At 39.8% G+C, this 7,036-nt stretch overlaps 1 protein-coding gene across 1 annotated transcript in view; it reads right to left on the bottom strand.

Annotated features, from left to right (window-relative positions):
- gfra4a (GDNF family receptor alpha 4a) overlaps positions 1–7,036 on the bottom strand; it is a 239,729-nt gene that overhangs the window by 195,336 nt on the left and 37,357 nt on the right. The gene's annotated exons all lie outside the window — the stretch shown is intronic.

The following is a 7,036-nucleotide window of genomic DNA, read 5'->3' as shown; positions in this document are numbered from 1 at the left end:
ACACACACACACACTTACTTACACACACACACTTTCCCAGCCCTCTCATCATCGGCCTTCACCACTCTACACAGACACCTTAGCGGCCATATGCCATTAGGAAGAGCCCACAGCAGCGATACTCATAAATATTGACTCGGTTTCAACATATCCCCCAGGAAGTGTTCGAAACAGCAGGTACTGCATTAGCACACCACCAGCAAACACAACCCTTGGTCAATACTGACGAGCCGCTGCGGCTAAGCCAACTCTCTCTGCATTCGTTCTTGCAGAAGGAGCACGAGGGGCTGCAGCAGACCTGCAGGATGGAGAGGTGTTGTTACGGAAAATATTTAATTAGCATCTGCAATAAATGTCTCCCCTCTACATGATCACAGTCGGCAGTTAAACATCTCGCAGGGATAGTGGATTTCTTTAGAGGAACAGGCAGAAAAGGAATTGCTGTGACACCTGGAGCAAACCTGCCTCTCCTGAACTGTAGCATAATGCGATCAAATGAAACACAACCGCACCTGAACACATCCAATTCAGTGGATCGTATTCTCTTCTGCCCCTATAGGTATGGTTAATTAAAAGTGTTTCCTCACGGACTGCGTAGAGATTATATGTGGCCCTCTTTTAATCTGTCTGGGAAGTCTCTTGGTTTTAATCAATCTTATTTGGGTGTTAACTAATTACATTCTCCCATTCCAGAAGATCAGGAACAGTGAATTATTCGAGGCAAAGCTGATTTCCTTAAGGTTGGGAGAGCAGTCAGGTGGAAGAATTAAGTAATTTACTAATGAGGGAAAATGTGATTTGTTACTTGCACCGTGGTTCATCTTCTCCTGCTGAGTGGTGGAGGAGGGTCGACCTCACAGAGTCCATGTCTGGACTGGAACGTGGGTTTTTTGCGTCTGAGCCAGAGACTGTCAGCTGACACAGACTCGACTCTTGGAGTGTGAAAATGGTGCTTTATCAAACAATTATTTTCTCTGTGAGCATATTTAATTGCTATGTGCTAATGACCCATCCAAACGTAACCATTTGTTAGCCTTTACATGAAGGAGAGATTTCTGCTTTTACCTCAAGATACATTTATGTACTGCTAATCTGTTTTGACAAGTACGTTGTGACAGAAATGTAATTGCTGAATGGATTATGTTTTTTCAAGTCAAGGGGGAGATGGATTCTTGCACTGCACACAAAGCACAGGACTTTAATAAAAGCTGTTCAAAGACTCCTGGTTACTTAAACACTTTAGTTAAAGTCAGGGAAAAATCATGGTTATGGTTAAATATTGAAAAAGTAAACATGTCCTATCTAAAGATTCAAGATAGCCTTGATTTACAGTTATCTTTTCTTTACCTCAACCAAGTGTTTTGAGGACCTAAATGATCCTAGCATCTAGCATTTTTCTCCAAGTTCCAAGTCTGTTTCTCCTACAGACTTGGAACAGCAGGGGTTGCAGTCTGCAACTATACTGCTAGATGACCTGTCCTGTCTTTTAAATCAATAGTAAACAGCTGCACACACAGCTGCACACAAGTATTATTGCCTTCACTCCAACCACCCTGCTCAGATCAGATTTCACTGAATACATCCTTTTAAATGAAATCACAAACATGCCTTTACATTAAAGCAGCTGCAAGAAGTTTTCATTTTGTGTTGATTCTGGATGCCCTCTGTGGACAAAAGCGGTACTGGTTCAACAACCTTTGTTCCATCCAATAGGAATCCAACCGAATCACTGTAGTAAAGTTAACTTTACATAAGCAGGGACTTTTTATTTATTTCTTTTCTGTGGCAGCATCACAGCACACAGCCTTTCAGTAACTAATATACTGCAACCCTAACATGACTAACCCTCACCCTGACACAATGGGAAAGACTCAGCTAACTTCCTACAACAAACAAGCACAGGTTACCCACAAGCCCAGGCTACCAACAAGCCCAACAAAGGAGCTGCAGCGCTAGGTATCAGTATTAGATTGAGAACATTTCAACTAGTTCAAAATCCCTAAAGTGCGTTTTAAGTTACAAACCAGAATGTTGTTGATTAACCATCTTTTCTTATATTTTTTGACATTTTACTGCATAAAACCTTAAGGTTGCCCTTCACCTGTCCGTTGCTACAATGCATCAGTCATTATTTGCATAAAGTTGAACTCAGCCCAACTTTCAAGTGTTGCCAAGTCACTGATCTCTCTCCACCAGCTGCCACTTCACACTCTGTCACTCCTTGTATCCCTGCACTCATGTGAAATGAATAAGTGCCTGTCGCTTTGTCTCATGATGTCTGCTGGTGTGAGCGCATCTCCAGAGATTTGGGTAGAGAGGGAGAAGGCAAAACGTAAAGTCGTCAGTACATTAAATAAAAATCAACATCTTTACCTGTCTATATGTTGGCGTGGCTCTAGAGATCTAGCATCTGACAAGTTAATTAAATCCTTGCCATTGACCACTGGATGAGTATTACACACTGAGCCACTTGATGAATTCTGGACACTTTTTTTTTAATTCCTTGAAACATCATGATAAAAACAAAAAATAAATAAATGTTTTAGCAAAGAAGTGAACAGGAATGACATCAAAGTGACAGTTTAGCTATTAGTGTTTGTTCCATCCAGATGATTTAGGTGATATGCAGCAAGTTGAGCACTTTATCCCACTATAAGGCACCTCCTAATGGTTTCTTGTGTAGATGACGGACCAAAAAAACATTTTAAAAACTTCATGTGTTGACAAGGAACAACTCACTTGAAAAGCGTCTTATTACGGGGAGGATGAATCTCCCTTTGGAGTTAACTAAAGTAAATGTTTAATGATGTTTCTGATTGTGTTGGAGCGTGGTGACTGTACTCAGACTCACATAAGGAGTGACAGCTGGAATCTACAATGGCAGGCAGGGGCGCCGCACTGATGTCGGAATGAATTGAAATAACAAGAGCCATAATTTATTGATTGTTTTTTTTTTTATTTTATTCATTATTCAGGACTTTAGTGCATTATAAGTCTTGCAGCAACAGCAGGCTTTGTGTATTTTGTACATTCCCTCATTAATAAGTGATCCAAACCGTAGTTGAGTATTGCCTATTAAACATTCCCCTCCTCTCTGTAGTGATATTCTAAGCACATACCACATGGTGCAGAGAGAAGCTTAGGGCCTTCAAGGATTCCCACTCCTTCAGAAAACAGTAAATAATACATCTTATTGGATTTGAGGGAAGAGCAACACATTTTGCAGAGGAAAATCATAATTCAAATATATGTGATGCAACAGGCCATGGCAGGGACACAAAGGGATAAAATAAATGCTAAAAAATGGTATCAGTGGAGTTTCATGTTGTCATTACCAGCAGAGATAACTGTTGTCCTCTCGAGCCTAATACATAATGTTGTTGTTCTTCGTCTTCCTCTCCTGAGCAGTTTCAGCTGCTGCATAATTGAATGTGAAAACAGTGTATTATTCTGTCTGCGGGGAAGGAATTGAAAAACATCACAAAGCTGGGAGATGGAATAACATTTTGGGCCTTTTATTTTTTATTTTTATTTTTTTAGTCTGACCACATCACTGAACAAATGTAACCCGGAGATCCAGAGTGCTGACCACTGAAGCGTGACGACGTCCTCCGCTGTCTCTTCTATCCCGACAACCGTCCTGATTTATTGTCATTCGTCGGATACGAGGATTCAAAGACGGGTATAGACTCTTCACCCTCAGAGCGGGAGGTGAAGGGGGGGAAACGACAGTGTTGTTTGTGTCTCCAAATGCGACTGAGAGAAACTCACTTGTGTCGGCTTGGAACTGAGAAGTGGGGAAAGGGAGACAGCGAGGGGGAGGCTGGGACTGGTGAGACGAAATCTAAACTCGCTGAACTCGTCCAAGTATTTTTATTGGACTGGCTGGTCTGGTTGTCCTCACTGCAGTGGCTCCATTTGGCGTGTGTTTTGATTTATTATTAAAGGTAATCCATGAAACCACGGATCCTTTGAACTTTTCCTTGGTGCGTGTCAGACCTGCATCCCTCATGGACTATATTGGATTTACAGCAAGACGGGAGCTACTGAATTAATATAGCATGCAGTTTATTAAAGTGGACAACAGCTTAAATAAACTAGTAAAAATGCAGGGGTTCTAAAATGTCACAAACCACCAGATAGACACATATTAGACTGCAAGCTGCCATTTGAGTATATTTAGTGTGCTTAGAAAAAAATTCTTTCCTTTTTGTCGGGGAAGCCCTAGAAGACCCCTTTACCTTGGTTTGAGCTGCGGACTGTAGAAGTCCTCCTCCTCAACAGCCAGATATTAAACATTTCTGAGCCAGATGGTCATAAATATTTTACTATTCTACTACCCAAGATTAGTTTTTCACTTTATTTATTAGCGTGGTAGAAACACACATTTGGTGTTTATAAAGACTTAAAAGAAAAAAAAAACATCTACTGTGTTCATTTGGAATTTTTTTGGCTGTTTGTGTTTTAATTTGAGATATCTGCTGATTTGACACCTAACCCTGTTGGGTTCATACTGAAGTTACAACTTACAAAAATGTCAAGTACATTGTTAAAGTTAATTAAATCACTCGCTGACAACATTATTAGCTTGGGGAGTCATTTGTGTTTCTTGAATATTGATTTCATTTCTCAAAGCAATATTTTTGTAAACAGACACGAAGCATTTGGACTGTAAGACTATATTTGTTATTCTTGGAGCGTGTTGAAGAGAAATCTATGTAATGTGACAGTTGACCCAACAGAAACAAGACAGACAAAAACATCCCTTGTCCCTGCTCTTATCAAATCATTCCTAGGTTGAGGTTAAAGATTTATTTGAGAACTTGGTTTTATGTGTTTTGGTTGTAAAGAGAGCTGATAATATTAATGACTGTAGTTTTCAGTTACATATACTTTACAGGCAGAGCTATACTGCGCGCAGAAATAATTGTTGGGCATTGTTCTGACTGCCCATTATTCTGAAACACCAATAGTCTGAAGAATGTCCCATCGGACCAAAAGCCCATTCATTCGAGAGCCTGTTAGATGATCAGATGATCTTTGTCATTATAGTCAGGGGACCTTCATTGTCATTGTAACTATAACAAACACATGGTTGATGTTGTGAAATGGTCGCAGTTTGGTTAGGTTTAGGAAAAGGTTTGGTTTTGCAAGGAACAATCAGTATGACTACATTTTTACACTTGAAGTAGCTTTCACTAAAGCTCTGCAATCTTCTTAATCCTAATAACCAGACAAAATACAGTTCTGTGAACATGTATAGTATATTGATAGTTCAAAGGTTTTATAAGGTCAATTAAAAGCTACAACACAGCTCAGAGGAGTGTGCTTTTGATCGACAGAACGCCATGCATTATTCAGAGCCTGCTTTCTGCTTTAAATTAAAACAGATTATATATTATAATTAAAATATGAAAGTGCTCTAGAAATACATTACTGTGGATGGACTCAAAGACTTCTTTTGTCCATTACCACATGTATTACTCATTGATGAGTGCATGATTGTTTTACCTTTTTCAAAGAACAGAGATGGCAGGACCCTCAATTATGGCATCATTTCTGCCATCTACAAAACTGATTTAATTGAGCCCAGGTCTTGTCTTCATATCTGTCCCGCTTTGTATGTACATTTTCTGGAAGTTCAGATGTTTTTGGGAAGACAAAAGGAAGTGTAACAGCCACCTCGCCTTCACTCATTTTTTTTTGGTACGTCATTACTAAACAGCCTGAATGTAAACTCTTTAATACCACTCTACGCTCTCTGTGGAGCCGTTTTTTTTCTTAAAACAGCCAACCACGGTGCTAACAAGCCTTTAAAAAGAACATTATGAATTATAATTTGAGAACATTATGTGCTAATTTCTCCAGGGGTAACTCTACAAGCCGGATTGTGCCGGGCTCTGTGTGAGGCCTTTTTCATTGCTTCCCCTCCACACACACAAAGTCACAACAGAGTGAAACCATAACATTTCTCACTGTTCTGCTGCAGCCTATATTTTCATGCTGTGGTGAGTGGGAGCCCAGTGGACCATGCTGGGAAGTCTGAATCATTCCAGTCATTTTTAGTCTTAAGCATAATTCCAACAAGGAAGACACTTATTACCACAGTTGGGCAATTTCTACTCAGTCAGATCCCCTGACACGTTATTGCATGAATGTGGCTTTGAAGCTGCACACACAGTATATACACAACCCATGAGAGTGGGCAGGACAGGCGGGTACACATGCATGCATAAACATACATGACGCACACACAAAGACTCACTTTAAGACACACAAGACACACACACACTCACAGCTCGCTGCGGGAGGCAGATGTATATATTTACTGCCTTTAGAATGGATCAGTCACGGAGAACCGCTGCACCAAGCGTAGAGGCAGTAAAGCTAAATTACTTCAAACAGTGCTGTTTTTACACCGCTGACCGCTTCCTCAACCACAGACACTCCACATATGCTTGACACGTTTTTTAGTAGATTCACATACATGAAGCTGTGTTTAACTATATTTGACAGCAGGAAGTAAACTCCAAAACAACTTCATTTACTTGTGTAAATTTTGTACCAATTTTCACCACAAATTAACTTTAGCTTCTTTAAAAAGGAGGATTTTAAAATGGCTTTCACTAATTTTATCGACCCATGCATCCAAATATTGTTGTGTGCTTTGATAAAAAGGACCGCTCAGGGTGGAAGGTGCGTTGGGTTAAAGTGGACAGAAAACTGTGGAGAAGTCTAAATGAGCAGCTTATAATGCACAGTAGTCTCTCAAAGTAAAAACAGTGAAACTACAGTGGGCTATCAATTATTTTCTGACATCTTAAACAGTCCAAAACTCCAAGATATGCAGTCGAATCCTCTTATTTGAGAAGATGAAGCCATTTTAAATTATATACTATATTAAAATGAAAATTGTTATTAATTAATCTTCCGGTGATCAACTAATCGTACTATTTGAACTAACATGTTATGGGAAATCTGTTTCAAAGCTACCTGTTTAATGCAAGTCCAACATTCAGTGGACCTGTAAAGACTT

This window comes from Morone saxatilis, unplaced genomic scaffold (genome assembly GCF_004916995.1).
Source record: "Morone saxatilis isolate NCDOM2014 unplaced genomic scaffold, NCSU_SB_2.0 Contig3, whole genome shotgun sequence".
NCBI classification, from domain to species: Eukaryota; Metazoa; Chordata; class Actinopteri; family Moronidae; genus Morone; species Morone saxatilis.
This window is presented reverse-complemented; position numbering and strand designations above follow the sequence as displayed.